This window comes from Nannospalax galili, unplaced genomic scaffold (assembly GCF_000622305.1).
Source record: "Nannospalax galili isolate Female #2095 unplaced genomic scaffold, S.galili_v1.0 scaffold1138, whole genome shotgun sequence".
Classification (NCBI taxonomy): Eukaryota; Metazoa; Chordata; class Mammalia; order Rodentia; family Spalacidae; genus Nannospalax; species Nannospalax galili.
In genome coordinates, this window is record NW_008342297.1 from 2,412,132 (window position 1) to 2,436,078 (window position 23,947).

Below are 23,947 nucleotides of genomic sequence, written 5' to 3' on the forward strand. Positions count from 1 at the left end.
GAATAAATCTTAAAAAAAAAAAAAAAAGGATGGTATCTTTTGGTCAGGCCTGCTGTTGTGGCCTGTGATCCTAACAAATTGGAAGACTGAAGCTTTGCAAGACTGCTTGTATGAGTCACAGAGCAAGTTCAATGTCAGCGTGGTCATTTTAGTGAGACACTGTCTCAGAAAGCTGGGAATATAGCTCAGTGGTAGACCACTTGCCTAGCATGTGTGAGGCTCAGGTTTAGTTCTCAGTACCAACAAAAAACCAACAGTTGGAAATTTTGGAATATTTGGAAATAGGGAAATGAGGAATTTCTCTTAGTTAAGCACAGGTGATTAAGGAATATAATCAAATGGAATTAGTATATTAACTCAAGTTACCCATAATTGTTTAGTGGAGAATTTCTTGTAATTCTATATAATCCTAGTTTAAAGCAACTTAGGGAATTTCTCCCCTCTTTGCCCTAATTTCTATGACTATCCTTTGTGACATTTTGCATGTGTGGAGTATTTTCTGTTTCTCCTCTTACTTTTCAGACCAGTTCTCAAAATGAATCTGCTGCTCAATAGACTGGGGAAAAGTTTTTCTTCAGGGCCCTCTAGTTTATTTCCATATTCATGAATGTCCATAGATGTTCGATTTCATTATCTTTCATTTTAGTTTACCTCATGAATTTAATATTTTGATCATTGAAGCATTTTTCCTGATGAATTACCTATATGAAAAAATAATTTATGTAGACTTGCTTCAAAATTAAGTGAAGATATGAATTACAAGGTTAGAGTATCAGTGGAGCTCTGCAGCTAAGAGGACGCAGTGATGATGGTGATGAGGTAGTGTTTTAACTAACTGTGTTTCTGCATCTTGTTCCTTTGCTGAATTTTTGAAATGACACTTCCAAATTATGATGTCTTTGATGTCATATCAGCTTGCTTGTTCTCGTGACTCTGCATTTTAATACTCTATACCTGTATTTTCTTTTTGCTGACCTTCACACTGGAAGCTATATTGATAGTGATTGCTGTCTGGGAGGACATTTTTTGGGTGGGAAGATTACTGTTATTCCTGGTCCTTCTAAAAGATTTTTGGTTTGTGCCACTTAAAAAACTGACATTGTTTGTAGTTTTCCGTTAGTCTCTGCTTATTAAATTTTCTGTACTTTCTGTTTTATTCTATAGTGGGACCAGTCTCATAGATTGAATCTACAATCTATGTTGGTATTAATCTGCATATTTTAAGAGGCAAGTTAAATGTCCATTTTCCTTCAACAGTTTGAATTTCCTTAACATAGGTTCAGATTTTTACAACAATGAACAAAGGTTTGTTTTGTTTTGTTTTTGGTCTTTTTGAGACAGGGTCTCCCTGTAGCCTCAGCTGTCCTGGAACGGTTTTATTTTTTATTTATTTATTTTTTTAATAATTTCCCCTTGACCCTCAATATTTTATGCTGTAGAGTGCCTGTGGAAGTCAGACAACTTGTAGAAGTTGATTCCCTCCTACTATGTGGGTCTTGGGGATTGAACCAGGTTGTTCATCTTGACTTGGCAGCAGGTACACTCCCCGAGCCATCCTGCTGGCCCCTTATTACTGTTTTATGGTTATGTTGTAGTTTGCATTGATTTTTGATGCCCTGAAGAACTATAAAAAAAGACAAAGAAAATTTTTTTTTGTAAGTTTACTAGCTTTTATTTTTTCATATAATTTTTTTTTTGTGTGTGTGCATGTGTGCACCTGTGGTGTGCATGTGGAGGTCAGAGGACAGCCTTGTGGAGTTGGCGCTCCCTTTCCAGCATGTGGACCCTGTGCTTGGAACCTAGGTCATAAGGCTTAGTTGCAAGTACCCCTATTTGCTGGGCCTTTTTCTTTCTGTCATGTAGCCCACCCTGGCCTTGAATTCACTCTAGCTGAGGATGACCTTGAATCATGATCCTCCTGACTTACTGGGGTTACAGGCCTGTGCCGCTTGCCTGCCCGCTTATTTTACTTTTCTTTTTTTCTCCTGTGGTGCTGGTGATCAAATCCCAAGCCTCGTACTAATGCCAGGCAAGCGCTCTTCACTGAGTTATAGCTCCAGGATCTTATGTAGCCCAGCTGTCCTGAAACTCGCTTTGTAGACCAAACTGGCCTTGAACTTACAGAGATCTACCTGCCTCTGCCTCCCGAGTGTTGGGATGAAAGGAACGTGCCACCATGTCCTGCTTTGTTTTTGATTTTAGACAGGCTCTCACTATGTAGCACTGTCTAGCCTGGAACTCGCTATGTAGATCAGGGTAGCCTTGTACTCTCAGAGATTCACTTGCTTGTCCTTCCCAGGTGTTGGCATTAAATGTGCACACCCACCATACCTGTAAATATTCTTGACTAGATTATTAGTTTTTAGTTTTGTCATGTGCTCATGTGAATGAGAAATACACGAAATTTATAGGAATGTAAAGTAATACCATTGTTGAATTGCCCTTTTTGTGTGAGGTTAGGAGAAAAGGGGACTTTTTTTTTTTTTTGAGACAGGGTCTCCCCTTAGCCCCAGCTGGCCGGGCTGGTGTATGACTAGGCTGGTCTTGACCTCACAGAGATCCACCTGCCTAAAGGCGTGCACAACTTTAGGAGAGACATTTGAAAAACTGAAAAATACTCCTTTAGTGACCAAACTTAATAAAAACATTTTAAATATATTTTTATGTGAGTGCTTTGCCTGCATGTATTTGTGCACCTGTTAATGCACTGTTTGTGGAGGCCAGAAGAGGGCATCAGATCCCTTGTAACTACTGTTTGCCACCATGTGGGTGCTGGGAACTGAACCTGGGTCCTATGCAGGAACAGCCAGCCCCTTACCGAACTAAATTTTATAAAAATACTTTCCAACCAGCTATGGTGTTTGCAGTCCTATAATCTTAGCACTTGGGAGGTGGAGGCAGGAATATCAGGAGTTCAAAGTCATCCTCTACTACATAGTGAGTTGGAACCAGCCTGGGCTCTATAACAACCCTGTCTCAGAAAATCCAAGCCAAAACAAAAATGTTTCCAATGAATTATCTGTTTATCTATTTAAAGTAAGGAATACAATTTTATATATTTTCTTGTTAACTACAAGTTTTTTTTGGGGGGGGGTCTTTTTGAGACAGGGTCTCCCTGTAGCCCCAGCTATCCTGGAACTCACTATGTAGACCAGGCTGGCCTTGAACTCACAGAGATCCACCTGCCTATGCCTCCCAAGTGCTGGGATTAAAGGTGTGTGCCACCACGCCTGGCTACAAGGTTTTTTTAAAAAATATTTTTTTTACTTTGGTTTATATGTGTGAGTGTTTTGCCTGTGTGTATGTAAGTACACCTGTGTCATGCAGTGCCCACAGAGGACAGAAGAGGGAGTTGGATCCCTTGGAACTAGAGTTATAGATGGTTGTTAGCTGCCATGTGGGTGCTAGGCATCGAACCCTGGGTCCTCTGCTAGGGCAGCCAGTGGTCTTAACCTCTGAGCCATCTCTCCAGCCCCATTTAACTACAAGGTTTTATTGACTTGAGTTTAGGAGATGACCTTCGAGCTTATGCTCTTGAGTTAGGTCCCTAGGTGAGTGTTTGTTATATTTTCTAGTTTTCCTCTTTTTCCTTCTCTCCTAAATGAAAACGTATAGTTCATGGAGTTGGAGAGATGGCTCAGAAGTTAAGAGTATTTGCTGGGGGCTGGAGAGGTGGCTCTGGGGTTAAAAGCCCTTGCTGTTCTTCCAGAGGACCTCAGTTCCCAGCACCTACATGGCAGCTATTTTGCCCTCTTCTGGCTTTCTCAGCCACTACATACTTACCAATACACATACAGGCAGTCAAAACACTTGAGCAGAGCTGGGTATGTTGGCTCTCAGTGCTCCAGAGGCAGAGGCAGGTGGATCTCTGTGAGATAGAGGCTAGCCTGGTCTATATAGTGAGTTCCAGGCCAGCTGGTGCTACAGGGAGACCCTATCTCAAAAAAACCAAAAACAAAAAAAACTTTTCCTAAATAAATACATATTTTTTTTCCTCACTATGTAGACCAAGCTGGCCTCGAACTCATAGAGATCTGCCTGCCTCTCTCGCCTGAGTGCTGGGAATAAAGGCATGTGCCACCATGCCCAGCTCATTTTTAATTTTTTTGTGTACTTATTTTTACTGGGTAGTCTGGGCAAACCTTAATGTCATGATCCTCCTGCCTGCTTCCCATTGGTATTAAGGGTGCTACCATGCCTGACTGGACAGCATTCACCTCATGTGAATTTAGCTAAGAAACTGCTTATAGCTGTTGTGCTTCAGTTCACTTTTTGTCATTTCAAATCATCCACTTGTGAGTTAAAAAAATTGGAGGGTGGGATTTATTTTTATGTGTTTGAGTATTTTGCCTGCATGCATGTAAGTGCACCCATGTCATGCAATGCCCATGGAAGCCAGAAGAGGGCATGGATCCCTTGGAACTGGAGTTATGGATGGTTGGTAGCCACCATGTGGGTGCTGTGGATCCAGGTCCTCTGCAAGAACAGCCTAACTGCTGAGCCATCTTTCCAGCCCCCCACTTGTGGGTTTTTAAGATTCTGTCTCACAACACAGCATTAAAATCAGATTAGAGGCGGGCGTGGTGGCGCACGCCTGTAGTCCCAGCACTTGGGAGGCAGAGGCAGGCGGATCTCTGTGAGTTCATGAAAGGCCAGCCTGGTCTACATAGTGAGTTCCAGGACAGCTGGAGCTATAGGGAGACCCTGCTTCAAAAGACTCCCCCCCCCCAAAAAAAAATCAGATTATAGGCCAGGTGTGGCCATTCACACTGTTAGTCCCAGCATGTAGGCAAATCTCTGAATTTGAGAGATGGTCTAGATAGTTCAAGCCAGCCAGGACTACATACTACATAGTAAGACTGTCACACACACACCCCGCCCCCAATTAGGTTGTGATTTTACAGCTGGAGACATACCTAGAGGCCTTACTTTTTGGACATTTTGGCAGTGATCATATTTCTGGGGGCCTGAGGATGATTTCCATTGGATTCACATTGTTGTGATGCTGCTCTTTGTTTTCCTTTCTGTCAGATATGCCATAAAGGTTCTCAAAGCCCTCCTGTGTTTTGAATGGAAATCCAAATAATCACTCCCTTGAAGCCCTGTAGTACTGTTCACTTAGGACTGTGTACAGATAGTACTTTTCAGTCTCACACTAGCACTATGGAAATACTACAGAGATTCTTGAGATGTGAAGAAATGTAATTTGTTGATTTTTAAAAGTATTTTATTTATTATCTTAATTTTATGTGTATGAGTGTATTGTCTGCGTGCATGTGAGTGCACCTGTGTCACACAATGCCGCAGAGGTCAGAAGAGGGCTTCAGATTCCCCTGGAACTGGAGTTAAGGACAGTTTGTAGCCACCGTGTGGGTGCTGGGAATCAAACCCAGGTCCTCTGCAAGAGCAGTCAGTGCTCTTAACTGCTGAGCCATCTCTCCAGCCTCAATTTGTTAATTTTTTTTTTTTTAAATAAATTTTATGTGTATGAGTGAGTGCTTGCATATATGTAAGTGTACCCATGAAGGCTAGAAGAGGGTGTCAGAACCCCTGCTGGAATTATAGGCACTTGTAAGCTTCTGTATAGGTGCTGGGATCTGAACCAAGTCATTTTAAAAAAATATATTTTATTTATTTTCTGTGTATGAGTGTATTGCCTACATGTGTGTAAGTGCACCTGTGATGTGCAGTGCCCATGGAGGTCAGGAAAAGGTGTTGGATCCCTTGGAACTGGAGTTGCAGGTGTTTGCTAGCTGCCATGTGGGTGCTGGGAATTGAACCCAGGTCATCCACAAGTGCAGCCAGTGCTCTTAACCATTGAGCCATCTCTCCAGCTCCCAAGCTAAGTCCTTTGTAAGAACATCAAATGTTCTTAACCCCTGAGCCATATCTCAGTACCTCCCCTCCTCTTTTTTTGAGACAAGAGTCTCCCTATAAAGATAGACCAGGCTGGCCTCAAACTCACAGAGATGTGCCTGCCTCTGTCTACTGAGTATTGGGATTGGAGGTGTGTACCACCGTGCATGGCCCCTTCTTTACTTATTCTGAGATGGAGTCTTGCTATGAACTCCTGGGCTCAAGTAATCCTCTTGCCTCAGATTCCAACAGCTGGAACTGTAGGCAGGTACCAAGTAAAGGATCTAGTGTAGAAATATATCAGACCTTGCTAGTATTTTAACCAGGTTTAGGAGCTGTTTCCTGTAATTTCCGTATATTCATGAGGAAAAATTTGTGCTTTTAAAATTTACTGAGATTACTCGGTGATTTATACTTTTTATCATTTACAGTGTTAAAGACCTGAACAACGTTTGCTGAAGCCTTCTGCTGTGAAATAGCAGAACTTTTGAACAGGTAAGTTGGAAGAGAAACATAAAGTTGAGAGTTGAAGCAAATGAACAAATAATCCCCCGCCCCTCAAGATTGAAGCCAGGGTCTTAACATATGCTAGGTAAATGTTCTACCACCAAATTCATCCATAGCCTCCAAATGTAGCTGAGTTTCGCTTTTAGATTTCAGTTATTTTTGTACTGTTATTTCTTCTGAGGTTTGAATTATAAGTAGAAACTTCTTTGTGCCTTTCAGACCTTTTTTGAATCAGTATAACACTCTTTTTGCATTGATCCTTGTGTGATTTTTGTGTCTTAAAGTTTTCCTAATTTTTTTTGATGATAAGGAGCGGGAAGGAAGATGTTTTGAGTGTAGGTGTACTGAGAGGCCATGGCATTATTTTCTTTTTTTTTTTTTCTTTTTCCTTTTTTTTTTTTTTTGGTTTTTTTTGAAACAGGGTCTCCCTGTAGCCACAGCTGGCCTAGAACTCACTATGTAGACCAGGCTGGCCTTGAACTCACAGTGATCCACCTGCCTCTGCCTCCCAAGTGCTGGGACTACAGGCGTATGCCACCACGCCTGGCAGGAAGAAGTCTTAGGAGCTCTAGTCCCTTCAGCATTTGTCTTTGGGCTGTGGAGACTGATAATTAATTTGGTAGTATTGTTTTGGCACTTTCCTCATTGGTACATCATGGCAAAGATGTGAAGGAGATGGCCATATCCAAGGGGCTCTCAAAACCTTCTGCTTGGGAATTGATATGCACTGCTTTAACCATGGTCACTGTAACTGGATGCAAAACCATCCTGCAAGACCTGTGGAGATTTCTATTGTTTCTGAGTATAAAAACATGCTCTTCCTTAAAAAAAAGGACTTACTGTGATGATGGAAAGGGGTGGGAGTTAAGGAATAATGGAACACAATGAGGAAGATGGAAAAAAAGGAAACAAATGCCTCTAAATGTTGCAGGAAAGTACAAAGGAAAGTAAACAAGCAGAATTGCACACAGATCAATATTAGTAAATCTGGCTTTTCAGCAGAGAGATACATGCTATCACTTATTACATGAAGGTTTAGATAAGTTAACCTGTTAAACCTTATTTTCCTACTTAACAAAGTATATTCCAGGAAAGTTGTGGTAATTAATTAATCTAAAATGCCTAAACAATATGGCATTTAGTAGTCTCTCAATGAATAACTTTTATGTTATTACTATGTAAATAGGTAAAATTTGACTACAGATTTTATCTTTTAAACAAGTTCAATTTTTTTGCTTCTATTTTTGCTTTTTGGTCCTTTTTAAAAAATACTTTATTTTAATTTTTGTTTTATGTGTATGAGTGTATTGCCTGCGTGTATGTGGGTGTACCCGTGTCATGCAGTGCCTTGGCGGTCAGAAGAGGCCATCGAATTCCCCTGGAACTGGAGTTAAGGATGGTTCTTAGCCACCATGTGGGTGTTGGGAATCGAACCCTGGTCCTTTGCAAGAGCAGTCAGTGCTTTTAATCACAGAGTCATCTCTCCAGCACAGTTTTTTGGTCTTTTTGAGACAGGGTCTCCTTGTAGCCCCTGCTGGCCTAGAACTCCCTGTGTCTAGGCTGGCTTCTCCCAAGTGCTGGATTTAGAGGTATATAGCCCTGGGCCACCAACTTTTTAAAATTGTTTTTTTGAGTCAAAGTTTCACTGTGTTCAATTTGTGGAGATCTTTTGGCCTCTTCCTCCTGAAAGCTGGGATTAAGGGCATGCACTACATTAAAAATAATTTAATTTTTAAAAAAAAATAATTTCCATTGACCTACCTTTAATTTTGTTGATTACATCTCTCTTTTTTGTTTGTCTTTTTGAGACAGGGTCCCCCTGTAGCCCCAGCTGTCCTGGAACTCACTATGTACACCATGCTGGCCTTGAACTCACAGAGGTCCATCTGCCTTTGCCTCCCAAGTCCTGGAACTACAGGCGTGCACCACCACGCCCGGCCTAAAATATTAATTTTTTTTTGTATTTTGATTTTTGAAAGCCAAGTTACTTTGCAAAGCAGGCCGTCTTGGAAATTGCTGTGTAGCCGCAAACACATGGTTCTGCTTTCGCCTCCTGGAGTGCTGGGATTAAAATTGCCTACCACCATGCCCAGTTTTAAAATTTTACCTTTTAAATTAATTTTTTTTTTTTTTTTTTATGTGTATGAATGTTTTGCCTGCTTGTATGTTTAGTGCACCTGGGTTGTGTAGTGACCATGGAAGCCAGAAGAGGGCATCAGATCTCTTGGAATTGGAGTTACAGACAGTTGTTAGCCACCATGTGGGTGCTGGTTCCTCTGCAAGAGTGACCAGTGCTTTTAACTGCTGAGTAAGTATTGGGGCTGGAGAGATGACTCAGTCATTTAGAGCACCGACTCTGAGGATCTGGGTTTGATTCCTAGCACCCACAGGGCAGCTAATAGCTGTCCAGAACTTCAGTTCCAGGGGATCCAACACCTTCTGACCTCCCGCTGGCACTGCATGACACGGGTGTGCTACCTACATGGCAAGCAGTACACTCATACACATAAAATAAAAATAATATATAAATTAATATTAAAAAGAAAAACAAAACAAGTAAATAGTATCACATTTTAGATCTTGGTGATAGTCTCAGTGTTTTTTTTTTTGTTGTTGTTGTTGTTTTGTTTTTTTGAGACAGGGTCTCCCAGCAGCTACAGCTGGCATGGAACTCACTATGTAGATTGGCCTCCAACTCACAGAGATCTGCCTGCCTCTGCCTCCTGGGATTAAAGGCATGTGCCACCACGCCTTGCAGTCTCAGTGATATTTTATGACCCCTGATAGGTTTTCTAAGGTGTGTATATGTATGTGAATGAATGTGTTTGATTTTTTTGGTCTTTTTGAGATAGGGTCTTCTTGTAGCCCCAGCCGACCTGGAACTCTCTATGTAGACCAGGCTGGCCTTGAATTCACAGAGATCTGTCTGCCTCTGCCTCCTGAGTGTTGGGACTAAAGGTATGTGCTGCCATGCCCAGCTTTTTTTTTTTTTTTTTTTTAAAGCTAGGGTCTTCTTATAGCCCCAGCTGGCCTGGATCTTTCTATGTAGATCAGGCTGGCTTTGATCTCACAGAGTTCCACCTCTGCCTCCTAAGTGTTGGGATTAAAGGCGTGTGCCATCATGCCTGTCTTAATTTCCATTTATGAGGCAGGATCATGCTATGTGCCTCTCAAATTGGATTGGGACTCACTGTGTAGACCAGCTTGGTCTTGAACTTGCTATGATCCTCCTGCTTCTTTTTCTTGACTGCTGGGATTACAGATATATCCTACCATGCCTAGCTGTTTGTTTCAAATTTATTATTTTTTTACTTGTCATTTTTTCTCCTCTATCTCTGTGATAATGCTAATTTTCCAATGCTGGGGATCAGACTCAGGGCTTCCTACATGCTAGGCAAACAGTTTACTATTGAGCTATTTCTTCCGTCCATTTTGATTTTAAGACTTGCCTTAGTCTGACTTCTGCTGCTGTAACAGAATCCTCAGGTGTGTACCACTGCAAGTTTATTTGGCCCATAGTTTGGCATGGAAAGTTCAAGAGCATGGCACCAGCATCTGGCATAGGCCGAGGGTGAGAGAGCGTAAAGGGGGTGGGGTGCAGGTTTGAGCTTTGCTTTTATGGTAACTCACATTAGTGATAGCTAACCATATCCCTGGTTAATGGCATTAATTCATTAATGAGAGCAGAGCCCTCATGACTTAATCACCTCTAATTACTCTTGGATTAGGGAAGAACTTTGGGGGATGCATTCAAACTATAACAGGATCTGTTTACCTTCAAAAAGTTATTTAAGAACCTGCTGGGCGTGGTGGCACATGCCTTTAATCCCAGTACTTGGGAGGCAGAGGCAGGAGGATTTCTGAGTTTGAGGCCAACTTGGTCTGCATAATGAGTTCTAGGCCAGCTGGGGCTACAGGGAGACTCAAAAAAAGACCAAAAAAGTTATTGAAGAACTTAACAAAGTTTCTCAATTGCTTTTCTTGAAGTAATAGTTTCTCTGTTCTTTTTGAAAAAGGATCCAAGATGGTTAACTGTGTGTGAGCTGTACTTTCAAATTAAAATGGTCTTCCATGGGGGAAAACCGAAAAAACAACTTGTTGAGCTTGCAGTCCTGAGTAATTATGTGTCTCTTTGTGACACTGGCATGCAGAAGTGCTTTATACTTATTTCCCATTTCATCAAACCTCAATTGTTTTAAACATGTACCCACGAATCAGGTTTAATATAGTTAGTTTTTTTGTTTTGTTTTGTTTTGTTTTTATTTGTCCAAGACACTTAAGTAAAAGTGCCGTTTCCCCTCTTGTGTGAGAATATGCACATGGCTGTGAAGAATGGAATAACTACTAGTGTGGTTCAGTGTCATCAACTTGAATGATGTTAGAGTACCAACAGCTTACCCCACATTGTGTGGTTAGTACAAGTGCTGGCACAGAAAAAGGCCAATATTTTAATAATACTATGTTGGAAAATATTTTTTTTTTTTTTGGTCTTTTTGAGACAGGGTCTCCCTGGAGCCCCAGCTGTCCTGGAACTCACTTATGTAGACCAGGCTGGCCTTGAACTCATAGAGATCCCCCTGCCTCTGCCTCCTGAGTGTTGGGATTAAAGGCGTGTGCCACCACACCCAGCCCTGGAAAATAATTTTGATATTACAGATGTTCATTGTTACAGTTTATACATTATATTGAAATCTTTATTTTATTTTGAGATGGGGCTCGTGTATCCCAGGCTGGCCTTGCACCTGCTATATAGCTGAGGGTAACCTTGAACTTATGATTTTCCTGCTTCTATCCCCCAAGTGGTGGGATTACAAGTGTGCACTACTATATCTAATTTTATGTGGTGCTAGAAATTGATCCAGGGCTTCATGCCTGATAGGTGAGCACTCTAACAACTGAACTACATCTCTAGTCCATACATTAAGTTTTTAAAAATAACTTTAAAGTTGTTTGAATTGCAAGACACATATCATTGAGGTTAAATTTTTAAAAAAATTGTTGCTGGGTATTGAACTTATTGCCTTGCACAGGCTAAACATTACACTGTTACCACTTGCTACCTCCTGAAGCTGTCATTGATGGTTTTTAGTGCTGAGAAGATACTGATTTTTGAAAGTTGTAATCAGTTATAATTTGCCTGCATGCATGTGAGCCTGTGCATGCAGTGCCCGTGGAGGTCAGAAGAGGGTGTCAGATTCCCCTGGAACTGGAGTTATGGATGGTTGTTAGCCACCATATGGGTGCTGGGAATTAACCCTGGTCCTCTGCAAAAGCAGCCAGTGCTCTTAACTGCTGAGCCGTCTCTCCAGCCCCTAGTTTTAATTTTTTAAAAATAGCTTACCTTCAGCTGGAGAAATGGCTCAATGGTTAGGAGCACTGTCTGTTTTTACAAAGGACCCGGGTTCCATCCCAGCACCCACATGACTGCTATCAGCAGCACTGTAACTCCAGTTGCATGGGATCCAGTGCCCTCTTCTGACTTCCGGGGGCACTGCATATACATGGTTGCACCTACATTCAGGCTAAACACTCAATACATATAAAAATTTTTTAAAAATTCAGGCTTCAAAACTCTATTCCAGAGGCTGGGCGTGGTGGTACACACCTTTAATCCCAGCACTCAGGAGGCAGAGGCTGGTGGATCTCTGTGAGTTCATGGCCAGCCTGGTCTACACAGTGAGTTCCAGGCCAGCTGGGGCTCCAGGGAGACCCTGTCTCAAAAAGACCAAAGAAACAAAAAAACCCCTCCAGCATTGTTCAGTAGAATTTGTGCTGTGTTGTCATTGTCAGTCTCCATTGACCATCACTGTAGTTACACACCATGTGTCTGTTGAGCACTTGAGATGTGGCTTGTTTGATTGGGAAACTGCTTTCTCTCTCTCTCTCCCCTCCCTCCCTCCCTCCCTCCCTCCTTCCTTCCTTCCCTCTCTCCCTTTTTTTTGAGCTTGGAATGTAGTGTGTAATTTGAGCTGACCTTGAACTTGTAGCAGTCTTTTTCCCTTGCTTCCTGAATGCTAGAGTTACAGACAGTGTGGTCACATGCTTTATTTTATTTTAATTTTAAAAATATTTTATTTTGTTATTTTTTTATTTTATGTGTATGAGTATATTGCCTGCATGTAGGCAAGTGTCGTTCAGTGCCCTCCGAGGACAGAAGGGTCTGTCAGATCCCCTGGAAGTGGAGTTATGGACAGTTTTTAGCTGCCATGTGGGTGCTAGGATTTGAACCCTGGTCTTCTGCAAGAACAACCAGTGTTCTTAACCACTGAGCCATCTCTCCAGCCCCCCATGCTTTATTTTTAAAAATATAAAAGGGCTGGAGGTATATAGCTCAGTGGTAGTCTGGCAATATAAGACTCTGGGTTCCATCTCCAGCACCACGTAAAACCCCCAAACCAAAAAAATCAGATTTTTAATTATGGCCTTAGTTTCCTTTGTTTTATTTTAGGCTTTAGGGTGTTTTTTTTTTTTGAGACAGGTTCTCTCCAATCCCAGCTAGCCTGGAACTCACAGAAATCTGTCTGCCTCTGCCTCCTGAGTGCTAAGACTAAAGGTATGCCCTACCACGCCTGTCTAAACTTTAGTATTAAGAACAGTTTTACATTTACACAAAATTGAGAGGATAATATAGAGATGCCTTCTATATTAGCATCATTGTTTTTATGATATATTATTACAGTTGATAAGCCAGTATTTGACACACTGTTGTTACCTAAAGTCTGTCATTTATTCTGTTTCCATTTCTTTAGTTTTACTTCGTGAGTTTTCCTGTTTGAAGATAACCATCCAGTATACCATATGATATTTAGTCTGTGTCCTTAGGCTTCTCTTATTTCCTTTGTTTTTGATGTCCTGACAAGTTAGTGCTGGTCGTGTGTCATCATGTGTCCCCTCAGTATTTTTGCAGCATGCCACTATATTAGAGTTTGTCTGGTATTAGACTGGGGTTTGGATTTTTGAGAAGACGATCATAGAGGAAGTCAAGTCCCATTTATACCATAATGAAAGAACATACTGATAGCACAGTTTGTCCATTGATCTTGATGGTCACCCTGATAGAAGAGAACACACCGATAGCATGGTTTGTTTATTGATCTTGATGGCCATCCTGATAGATTTGAGATTTGTCTACTATATTCTTTCTTGAGGAACTGAATTTTAAATTTAAATTTTTGGGGGGCATGGGTCTACATACTTCAAGTAAATTTAGGTCTTTTTTTTTTTTTTTTTTTTTGGTTTTTTTGACACAGTGTCTCTCTGTAGCCCCAGCTGTCCTGGAACTCACTATGCAGACCAGGCTGGCCTTGAACTCACAAAGATCCACCTGCCTCTGCCTCCAGAGTGCTGGGATTAAAGGTGTGCGCCCAGCAAGTTTAGGTCTTTTTAAAAGCAACCTTTGGCTGAACATGGTGGCACATATGCCTTTAGTCCCAGTACTGGGGAGGCAGAGGCAGGTAGAACTCTTCAGAGTTCTAGGTCAGTCTGGTCTACATAGTTCCAGGACTGCTGGGGCTACAGGGAGACTCTGTCTCAAAAAGGGAAAAAAAAAAAAAAAAAAAAAAAATCTTTGGACTGGCAAGATGATTTAGCAGGTAAAGGTGCCTATCCTCCAAGCTTGATGACTTGGGTTCAGTCCCTGGGAGGCATATGGTGGAAGAACGGACTCCTGAGAGTTTTCTTCTGACCTCTCTATGTATCTGTGACATGCATACACCCACACTTCCACATCCACGTATATGCACAGAAGATAAATAAATGTAATAAGAATCAACTTTAAAAAAATTTATTTTTATTTTATGTGTATGTGTATATTGCCTGCTTGTATGTAAGTGCACCCCTGTCGTGCAATACCCTCAGAGGACAGAAGAGGCTGTCGGAGCCTCGAAACTGAAATTACAGACTGTTATTAGCTGCCATGTGGGTGCTGGGGTTTGAACCTCGGTCTTGGAGAACCATCTCTCCAGTCCCAGTAGTCAACCTTTTGAGGTACAGTTTACATGCAGTAAAAGGCCTTCATTTAAAGTACACGTGGTAAGTTACATTTTGGTGAGTTTTAACAAATGTTTATCTATCTCCCACCACAGTTAAGACATCACAATCTTTTTATCACCCTAGAAAGTTTCTTCCAGCTTCTGTGGTCATCTCTCCTTCCTCCTGCTAATCAGTTTTTCTCTTATCAATTAACTTTTCCGTTCCTAGAATTCTATGCAAATAGAATAATTTTTCCAAGTGATTCTCTGTGATTCATTTGTGTTGTTGCATATGTCTATAGCAGTTGTAAAAAAATTTTATTTGCATTTAATGTATGTATTCGTGCACAGATGTCTGAGGATAACTTGCCATGGCACACATGGAGGTCAGAGGACAACAATTAGAAAACAAGTTGATTTCTTTTTTTTCTTTTTTTTTTCATCTTTTTGAGACAGGGTCTCCCTGTAGCCCCAGCTGTCCTGGAACTCACTATGTAGACCAGGCTATCCTTGAACTCACAGAGATCTGCCTGCCTCTGCCTCTGAAGTGCTGGAATTAAAGGCGTGCGCCACTATGAGATTTTTATTCTGGGCGATGAAAATATTTTATTACAGATTTTCTATATCTGTAATAAAAGCCTTCACTATTTCTATATAGATATTCTATAGAGAGAGTTAGGTATACTTGTAAAAGTTTTAGAGTAGGAAAGGGTCTTAGTTGGTAAGGGTCTTAGTTGCTAATAGTAATAATGACTTTCAACTTTTTCTAGTTTAAGAGTTTAAAAAAGTCAACCAGGTGCTCTTATTTCTCCCTAAATAAATAAATATCTTTTGTTGGAAATCAGAAAAAAGAGCAAAGAAAAAGAAAAAGGCCCCATAACCCTAAAGATCTTACAAATAATTTTCTCTCCATCAGCATTTAAATTTCTTAAAATTTTACAGTAGGAAATCACTTAAGAGTATTTGTATTTGCTTTGCTGTTACTAATATTGGTAAAATTTTTATTGGTTTAAAATTCATTTGAAAGTATGTGACAAGACAGTACAAGAGGTAGAATAATAGCAAATACTTTGTTTAATTTTTTTCCATTTTTATTTAATTATATTTATTTATTTTTGGCGTTTTTGAGACAGGGTCTCCCTGTAGCCCCAGCTGGCCTTGAACTCACTATGTAGACCAGGCTGGCCTTGAACTCAGAGATCCACCTGCCTCTGCGATTAAAGGCGAGTGCCACCATGCCCAGCTTAATTATATTTATTTGTATTTTATGTTGTATGAGTGTTTTACCTACATGTATGTAAGTGCAACATGTATATGCAGTGCCCATGGAGGCTAGAAGAGGGTGTTGGATGGATCCCTTAGAACTGAAGTTATCGACAGTTGTTATCTGCCATGTGGGTGTAGGAAACCTAACTGGGTCTTCAAGAGCAGCAAGTACTCTTAACAGCTGAGCCATTTCTCCAGCCCCTATTTTTATTATTTTTAATTATGTGTGTTTGTGTGTCTGTGTGTGGGTATGTGCACATGGGTGTGGGTACCTGTGGATGGCCAGAGGGTTTCAGATACCCTGGAGTTGGAGTTACAGGCAGTTGGTGAGTGGCCTGATGATGGGTGTTGGGAGTTGAACTTGAGGGTTCTGGAAGAGCAATATGTGTTCTTAATCACTCTCCAGCCTGTGTTTATTTATTTATTTTTTGAGAGATCTCTGTTAGCCCAGAGATTCATGGCCTGAAATTCATGATCCTCCTGTGTCAGCCTCCCGAACAGGAGTTAGAGGTGTATACCATCAAGCCCAGTAGCAAATAGTTTTGGGTACTCCCTGTAACTAGTTCCTCTCCTCATTGAACTATTGCTTATATTTCTTGTACATTCTTTCACAGGTGTGTGTGTGTGTGTGTGTGCGCGCGTGCGTGCCTGCCTTTAAAAACATATGAACAATAGTGCTCAGTATGATGGTACAGGCCTTTAATCCTAGCATTCAGAGTGCAAGCAGGCAGATTTCTGTGAGATTGAGTCCAGCATGGCCTGCATAGGGAGTTAGGCCAGCTGGGGCTATAGGGAGACCCTGTCTCAAAAAAAAGTGTATGTGCTTTTCAGAAAAACTTTATGTTTTTAAGTTAAAATATGATCTATTGGAGAAAGAAAGATGGGCCAAGGGTTCATCTTGTAGAGGACCTTAATGACCTTAATTTGACTTCTAGCAGCCATGTCACAGCTGCTTGTAACTTCAGTTCCAGAGGATCTGACACCCTCTTCTGGTCTCTTTGGACACACACGGTGTATATATATATATACATACACACACACACACACACACACACACACACATACACACATACATGTAGGTACTCACACATACACAACCATAAAAATATCTTGAAAGATCTGTTAGGTTAGTCTATTTAAAAGATTTTTAGTTGTAATATAGATCTTCATTTGACAGATATAATGCCACATGTATATTAAAGGTTAAATGTGACTCTTTACTACAGCACAACACATTTAATGAAGTAAACATCAATGTATAATTGTCATCCTAGTAAATAATCTCATGAAAAGTTCCTGGCCTGATTCAAATCTCTGTAGCCCCATCCTCTGTAGCTGCAAGAAGTGAACTAACAGCATATCCTGCTTGGTATGCAAGCTGCTCTCTTGCTACCGGGACTTCATTTCCTGTTCCCTTTGTCATTTAACTGTTTTAGCCTTTTCCTGGCCCTTTATCCACTAGTCCTGTGTTCTTCTTTAAAAAAAAAATTCTTCAACTTGAGTTATAGACTGTTGTTAGCTGCCATGTGGGCACTGGGAACTGAACCCATTCTTCTCAAGAGCAGCCAGTGCTCTTACCCACTGAGCCCTCTGTGTTCTACTCTTTTTTTTTTTTTTTTTTAAATTAAAACAAAAATTTTATTATTTTATGTGTATGAATGTATTTCATGTATGTAAGTGCACCTGTGTTGTGCAGTGTCTGTGGAGGTCAGAAGAACATGTCAGATCCCCTGAAACTAGAGTTACAAATGGCTGTTAGCTGCCATGTGGGTTCTGGGATTTGAACCTGGGTCCTCTGCAAGAGCAGCCAGTGCTCTTAACCACTGAGCCATTTCTCGAGTCCCTGTGTTCCACTCTTAAAGTCTTGTTTCCCTCTTGAGAGTTACTGAGTTTCTTGACTGTGGTGCTACTCCATAACCCAAGGACCCAGCAGGAACTGGAATTTAGTAGGCGTTTGATAAACACTTTTGACTTGAATGCTCTTGTCTTACTGTACTATAGGTGTCTTCCTTGTTTTAGATTTTATGAAGTTGTCATCTTTTTTTTTTTTTTTGGTCTTTTTGAGACAGGGTCTCCCTGTAGCCCCAGCTGCCCTGGAACTCACTATGTAGACCAGGCTGGCCTTGAACTACAGAAATCTGCCTGCCTCTGCTGGGATTAAAGGCGTGCTCCACCACGCCCGGCTATTTTTATTTTTTTTAAAAAAATAATTTAGGGGCTGGAGAGATGGCTCAGCAGTTAAGAACACTGGTTGTTCTTGCAGAAGACCTGGGTTTGAATCCCACCACCCACATGGCAGCTAGCAGCTGCCCTTAACTCCAGCCCCAGGGGATCCGACAGCCTCTTCTGACCTCTGCGGGCATTGCACGACATGGGTGCACTTACCTACATGCAGGCAATACATGCATACACATAATAAATAAATAAAATTAAAAAAAATACTTTAGGGCTGGAGAGATGTCTCAGCAGTTAAGAGCACTGACTGCTCTTGCAGAGGACCCGGGTTCGATTCCCAACACCAACATAGCGGCTACTAACCGTCCTTAACTCCAGTTCTAGGGGCATCCAAAGCCCTCCTCTGACCTATGAGGCATTGCATGACACGGGCGCACTCACATACATCCAGACAATATACTCACACATAAAATAAAAATAATAAAATATTTAAAAAATTATTTGTATGTATATGCATGTATACTGCGTGCATGTAGGTAAGTGCACCTGTGTGGTGCAGTGCCCGGGGAGTACACAAGAGGCTGCCGGATCCTTTAGAACTGTAGTCATGGACAGTTGTTAGCTGCCATGGGTGCTGGGATTCAAACCTGGGTCTTCTGCAAGAACAGTTAGTGTTCTTAACCATTAAGCCATCTCTCTAGCCCTATCACTCTCTTATTTTAAGACAGGATTTCTCATTGAACTTAGAGCTCACCATTTTGGCTAAATTGGCTGGCCATGGAACTTCTCCTCTAGTTCTGGGGCTACAGATACTGCCACAATGTGTTGTTTTTTTTTTGTGGGTGTTGACCAACCAAACTCAGATCCTCATGTTCACTTACTTGAGCCATTTCCCTGGCCCCTAGTACATGTTTTAACACTTGCAAAGTGTAATCACTTTTACCAGTCTGAGTATAGTTTGGAATCCTTGTCTTTTTTTTGGGGGGGGGGGTGTCTTTTTGAGACAGGGTCTCCCTGTAGCCCCAGTTGACCTGGAACTCACGATGTAGACCAGGCTGGCCTTGAACTCACAGAGATCTACCTGCCTCTGCTTCCCAAGTGCTGGGATTAAAGGCATGCACCATCATGCCTGGGTGTCTTTTTTTAAAAAAATATTTGTATTTTATGTGTATGTTGCCTGCATGTGTGTAAGTGCACCTGTGTCGTACAATGCCTCCAGAGGTCAGAAGAAGGTGTGAGATCCCCTGGAACTGGAGTTACCACTGGTACTGGAGTTACGAATGATTGTTAGCCACCTAGTGGGTGCTGGGAATCAAGCAGTCAGTGCTCTTAACTGCTGAGCCATCTGTTCAGCCTGGAATCCTTGTTTTTTTGTGCATATAAATGCATGTGTTCATGTGTGCAGGTGTTCATTTGTGTGTAGGTGTGTTTGTAGGTGTATATACTTGCTGTGTGGAAGTCAGAAGATAACTTCAGGTGATGTTCTTTAAGAGCCCTGATGCATGATTATCTTTCTTACATTTATTTTTGTGTGTTCCAAGATATGTTTACATGAAAAGTTAAGTTAAACTCATTGGTAGATCATTTACCTAGCATGCATTATACTTCTTGGACTTTGCCAAGGACTTCTCTATTCCCCTGCTCCCAAAGGAATGAATCCCAAAAATGACAGTATGAAACTTCGATAGACTACTATATTGAGTGTACAGTGTATGTTGAACTTACTCTGATGAACTTTACATTTCTCTAAAATTATTGTATGAAGTGGTCTTGTTGTTGCACCCCTGTAAGTACTTGACAGGCTAAGGCAGAAAGATTATGAGTTCTGGACTAGCCTCGCCTACTTAGTGAAACCCTGTCTCAAAAAAGGAGGAATCTTTGTATCATGCTTCGTTTTAAGTGAACAACTGATTTTGGAAATCTTTCCAGTTTTAAAAGCCTAAGTATAGATGGTTGTTTATTATAGTGGTCATAACAACAAAAATCTAGATGTCACCTATTCTTTTTTAAAATATTTATTTTTATTTTACGTGTATGAGTATATAGCCTGCATGTCATGCAGTGTTCATGGATGTTAGAAGAGGGCATTGAATCCCCTGGAACTGGAGTTATAGACAGTTGTTAGCCACCATATGGGTGGGGTCCTCTGCAAGAGCAGCCTGTGCTCCTAACTGCTGAGTCATCTCTCCAGCCCCAAGAAGTCACCTATTTTTATGTCCATTATGTAGCGTTCAAAAATCATGGCTTAATTGTATATTTGCTAAAGGTTTGTCTGTGCAGATATGCTGAGAAGAGTACGTGGTTCAGAATAGAGTATATAATTAATTTTTTTTTTTCCTTTTTGGTCTTTTTGCAACAGCGTCTCTCTGTAGCTCCAGCTGTCCTGGAACTCACTATGTAGACCAGGCTGGCCTTGAACTCACAAAGATCCACCTGCCTCTGGCTTCCCAAGTGCTGGGACTAAAGGCATGCACAACCACATCCAGCTTAAGTTTTTGTTTTTGAGACAAAGTTTCATGTAGTCCAGGTTAACCTCCAACTTGCTTTGTAGCTGAGGATTATTTTAGACTTCTGATCCTCCTCCTTTGGTGGAGATGGCAGGCATGTGTCACCATGCTCTGTTTTGTTTATGAAGCTCTTGAAGATCTAAACTAGGGTTTCATCCATGCTAAACACTGAGCCCACTGAGCTACAGTCCTAGTTCTATAATGTAATTCTACTTTCGTGCACATCAGTAGCTAATGCCCTCTCCCTTTTTTACTACATTTAGTTGAACATAAAGAGAACATTTAGTTGAACATAAAGAGAAATAATGGAAAGACACTTTATAAGCTGTTGACATGTTCACCAGTGTCAGAAATGAAGGGGAGGTAAGAGTAGTCATTGACTTGTTAAAGGTTAATATAAGTTCTGGTTGTGAGTATGGTGAACATAGTGATAATTGTATCTCCAGAGGAGAAAGCTAGAGTCACCAAAGTTTAGTTTAGGCAAAAGATGTAAACTGGAGATAACTAACCAACTAACCATATGGCCTTTCTTTTCCTGTAACTAACCTTTAGCACAGTGTATGCTGAGACATCACATTTGACCCTTGTGCTTGTCTGTCTTCCTTTTTTTTTTTTTTCTTGATAGATTCTTTTTTAAAAAAATATTTTACTATTTTTATTTTAGGTGTATGAGTGTATTGCCTGTATGTATGTGAGTGCACCCGTGTCATACAGTGCTGCGGAGGTCAGAAGAGGGCTTCGGATTCCCCTGGAACTGGAGTTAAGGACGGTTCGTAGCCGCCATGTGGATGGAAGAGCAGTCAGTGCTCTTAAGCACTGAACCATCTCTCCGGCCCCTTTGATAGATTCTTATGTAGCTGAGGCTGACCTTCTGATCCTCCCACCTCTACTTCCTTTTAAGTGTGCACTACTGTGCCTGGCTCTGCTAGGCTTTGATTTCTGCTTAGGTAGCCTCTTTCAGTTTCTGGTTATAATTTTCTGGAGTCACTTCTAAGTCTATGTCTTTTGTCCTAACCCAGAGTTCAGAATATTTTAGACATCTTCTCTTACATGCTTGACATTCATTTTATGAAAAACCATACCCGGCCCCCCGACCATTCGTTTCTATTTTCTGCTTGCTTTTAAGCTTTGTAATAAAGAGAAAGTTCTCTACTTGCAGTATGAATCGTATAGATTCTATTCTGTTTCTGTGTTTTAGATCTGCCTTTCTAGAAGGAGCAGTCCCTTTTCTACTTTGGGAAATATTTATGGAGTAGGTTTGGTTTTACACAGAGCATTCTGAGGGAGAGCAAGCTGGTGTTTGTGGAAAGGGATGGCATGAGTAGAGTCAAGTAAGGTAAATGTAGTTTGCACTTGGCTTTGAGTTAGGATGTAAAGTGGTAACCTGAAAAATAGGAATTTTCTTCATTTTAAGAGAAGAGTAGGCTGCAACCAGAATGGTGTTTTAGGGAAATTGATCTTGAGATTGAGACAGGGAGGCAAAAAAAAAAGAAAAGGGCTGAGTGTGGTGGCGCATGCCTTTAGTGTCAGCACTTGGGAGGCAGAGGCAGTGGATCTCTGTGAGTTCAAGGCCAGCCTGGTCTACATAGTTCCAGGCCAGCTTACTTTACAGAAAGACCCCCATCTCAAAAAGACAAACAAAAAAAAAATTAAAGTGTGTATGTGGGTATATACAGGTGCCTGCTGAGACTAGAATGAGGCTAGACAGGTCACATGCCATAGGGAGACCCTATTACTATCATTACTGTCAATGAAGTCATTGGATCCCCTGGAGCTACAGTAACAGGCAGTTGTTAAGCTACCTGATGAGGGTGCTGGGAACCAAACATGGATCCTTTTCATGAACAGTACACATTCTTAACCACTGAGCCACCTCTTCAGACCTCCTGCCTTTGTCTCATGAATGCTAGGATTACAGGCATGCCCTACCATGCCTGGCTTAGAAATTTTCTTGTAAATAATCTAGGCATGAATTGAAATAATTTGGACTGTATTGAAAGAAGAATTTTTAAAGTATTTTATTTATTATTTTTTATTTTTTGTGTATGAGTATATTGCCTGCATGTATGTAAATGCACCCATGTCATGCAATACTAAAGGAGGTCAGTAGGAGGGCGTCAGATCCCCTGGAACTGGAGTTACGGACGATTTTTAGCCCCTATGTGGATACTGGCAACCAAATCTGGGTCTTTGCAAGAGCAGCCAGTGCTCTTAACTGCTGAGCCATCTCTCCAACCTGAAGAAAAATCTTTAAAGAAAATATTTTTATTGAGTCAAGAATTTCATATAAAGTATTTTGATCATATTCAGACTCCCACTTTCTTCTCCACCCCACCTTAACACCCCCAAACTTCATGTCATATATTATTTTCTTCTTTGTTTTTTTAAAGGTCTATGTTTCCATATGTGTTTCCGAAGTGGTCTTGGGTATGGGTCTATCCCTTGGAGTCTGGTCAACCTACTGGGCATCACACTAGGAAAGATAACTGACTCTCCCTCTCCCAGCAGCTATTGCTTGCCAGTAGTTTCCTTAGCTATGACGGGGGCTTCTTGCCCTCCCCAGTCTATGCTAGATTTTTGTCTGTCTTGGGCTTGCACATGTTTTGTGCGTGGCATTGTCACTAGCTCTGGGTTTATATGTGCAGCTACCTTGTGGTGTCCAGACAACACAGGTTCCTTGTATTCGTCTACCATTTCTAGCTCTTACAGTCTTTTCCACTCCTCCTCCTCCTACAGTGATCCCTTGGAAGAGGGTGTAATAGCCATGTATCATTTAGGGCTGGCACTCTGCAGTCTCTTATTCTCTGCATGTTTACCATTTGTGGGTCTCTGTGTTGATTGCCATCTCTTGCAAGAAGAACCTTCCCTGGTAAGAGCTGAGAGATGCACTAATCTATGGGTATAATAACAGTAAGTCATCAGGAGTCAGTTTAATACTGTGTCTGTTTAGAAGAATGATAGTATTAGGTTCTCCCTGTGGCCTGTGACCTGTCTAGCTATAGATTCTTAGCCCTGGTAACAGTATCAGCTGAAGTTGGCCCTAAAAATCCAGACAGAAGGTAGGCCAGGCCAGTCATTATTGTAGCTGGCAGGGTTCATGTATAGGTACGGTTGATGATTACCTTTCTCTGCCAGTAACATGCATAGCACCTTCTATGAAAGCTAGCCAGTAGAGATGAAGCGTTTGAGGTTCAGTACAGCTTGATTCTCCTTGTTTGTTCTACCACTCATGGATGTAGCGTCTTAGTAATAGAGACTGAAAAGTTCTGGAGGACAGTCAAGGACAGTGGCAATAGCCAGTATTGTTTGAAGGTCTGTGGGACCTCCCTGGACAACAGCTTCAAAACAGAGTCTGTTCACAAGAAGAATCTTTTTTTAAGAGTTAACTATAATTGAGGGAAAATGATTATGTGAAGGATAGAGACGTTGATAGTTTCAAAGGATTTCAAATGATTGATCTTTTCAGTGTGACTGACCAGTAAACTGTCAAAACAGTGGGATCTTCATCAGTTGGTGTCTGCTTTGAAGGTAGCCTCATTCAGTTGCTGTCAAAAGATACAGAAAGTAATGCTATAGAAAAAAAGTCAAATTTGTAATTTGGTTCCTCCCATGTTTCCTCTCCCAGATGGTTTAGAAATTTGTGAGAGGATTTTTCTTTGCCTCTTG

At 41.2% G+C, this 23,947-nt stretch overlaps 1 protein-coding gene across 3 annotated transcripts in view; it reads left to right on the top strand.

Annotated features, from left to right (window-relative positions):
• Gigyf2 (GRB10 interacting GYF protein 2) overlaps positions 1–23,947 on the top strand; it is a 146,800-nt gene that overhangs the window by 3,308 nt on the left and 119,545 nt on the right. For all 3 annotated transcript variants that reach the window (XM_008838103.2, XM_017799374.2, XM_029565949.1), the window contains exon 2: positions 6,288–6,351. The gene's annotated coding sequence lies outside the window, so the exon portion shown is untranslated. The remainder of the gene's footprint in view (positions 1–6,287; positions 6,352–23,947) is intronic.